Source organism: Homarus americanus, unplaced genomic scaffold (assembly GCF_018991925.1).
Source record: "Homarus americanus isolate GMGI-L3 unplaced genomic scaffold, GMGI_Hamer_2.0 scaffold60624, whole genome shotgun sequence".
Classification (NCBI taxonomy): Eukaryota; Metazoa; Arthropoda; class Malacostraca; order Decapoda; family Nephropidae; genus Homarus; species Homarus americanus.
In genome coordinates, this window is record NW_024751924.1 from 170,001 (window position 1) to 172,033 (window position 2,033).

Consider the following 2,033-nt stretch of genomic DNA (forward strand, 5'->3'; position numbering starts at 1 on the left):
TTAGGTTAGGTTATGTTATGTTAGGTTAGGTTAGGTTAAGCTAGGTTAGGTTAGGTTAGGTTAGGTTAGGTTACGTTAGGTTACGTTAGGTTACGCTAGGTTACGTTAGGTTACGTTAGGTTAGACACAATGGAATACAGTCATATTATACCATTGTTCGGTGATCTCGTCTGCTTTAACTGTGGTACGTGTGTTGTGGAGTGTGTGGTGGAGTGTGTGGTGCAGGAGTGTGTGTGGTGGAGTGTGTGGTGGGAGTGTGGTGGGTGTGGGGTGCAGGGTGTGTGGGTGGAGTGTGGGTGGTGTGGTGTGTGTGGTGGGTGTGGTGGGTGTGTGGTGCAGCAGTGGATGGCAGGTGGTGTGTGGTGGGTGTGGTAGGTGTGGTGGGTGTGTGGTGCAGCAGTGGATGTGGTGGTTGTGGTGGAGGTGTGGTAGAGTGTGGTGGGAGTGTGTGGGGGTGTGGTGGGTGTGTGCAGCAGTGGATGGCGGTGGTGTGTGGTGAGAGTGTGGTGGAGTGTGGTGGGTGTGGGGTGGGAGTGTGGTGGAGTGTGGTGCAGCAGTGGGTGGCAGGTGGTGTGTGGTGAAGAGTGTGGTAGAGTGTGGTGGAGGTGTGTGGTAGAGTGTGGTGGAATGTGTGGTGCAGGAGTGTGTGGCGGTGGTGTGTGGTGAAGAGTGTGGTAGAGTGTGGGGAGTGTGTGGTGCAGGGTGGATGGCGGGTGGTGTGTGGTGGAGGGAGGAGGGAGGAGGAGGAGGAGGAGAGTGGATGGGAGGAAGATAATCTATTTTAACCCCTTGAGTACGATGTTTAACCTTAGATGCGTCTTTGACCCTTAATTGATGTTTGACCCCTTAGTGCGACGTTTGACCCACCTTGAGTACGGTGTATTGATCCCTTTGAGTACGATGTCTTGACCCCTTGAGTACGATGTTTTGACCCCTTGAGTACGATGTTTTGACCCCTTGAGTACGACGTTTTGACCCCTTGAGTACGATGTTTTGACCCCTTGAGTACGATGTTTTGACCCCTTGAGTACGATGTCTTGACCCCTGAGTACGATGTCTTGACCCCTTGAGTACGATGTCTTGACCCCTGAGTACGATGTCTTGACCCTTGAGTACGATGTCTTGACCCCTGAGTACGGTGATTTTAAGAAAACATACTCTAGAGGAGCTAAGTCATCGTACTCAAGGGACTACGTCATCGTACTCAAGGGACTACTGCATCGTACTCAAGGGACTACGGCATCGTACTCAAGGGACTACGGCATCGTACTCAAAGAGGTTAAGTCATCGTACTCAAGGGGCTAAGTTATGGCACTCAAGGAGTCTTAAGTACTGAACCTCGTGACCTTGGCCTCCTACCCCTCCCTTCCCTCTCCCTCACCCCTCTTCCCTCCCTACCTCTCCCTTACTAGTCTCCCTCTCCCTCCCTCCCCCTAACCCCTCCCTCCCTCCTCCCTCTTTAACCCTCCTCCTCTCCTAACCGCTCCCTCCCTCCCCACCCCTCCCTCCCTCCCCCTACCCCCTCCCTCCCTCTCCCCTCCCTCCCTCCTCCCTCTTTAACCCCTCCCTCCCTCTCCCTACCCCCTCCCTCTCCCTTACCCCTCCCCCTCATTGATTATCTCCCGTGCAAGAGACAGAGAGAGAGAGATATTGATGTGTCCCTGACCTAGTGAACCAAAGATAATTATAATGATTTTGTTGTGTTAATATTAGTAATAATGATAATAATAATGATAATAATAATAACTTCTTAGTTTTCTTCTCGTGTGTAACTAAAAAAAATTTTAATAATTAATTTAGAATGTAATCAGAAGAAGAAACTGAATTATGAACACTAAAAATTATTCAAATTATCACAGAGGAGGAGGAAGAAGAGGAAGCATTGTTGCCATACAATTATCACCCGTGTAACCTTTTAAAAGAAGCTATCAGTAAGGACTAGTTTTATCTGGTATATAAGATAGTAATCGGTAATGATGAAGAGAATAAATAGAGAGATAATGGAAGAAACGAGTTAAGTGGTCAGCTCATAC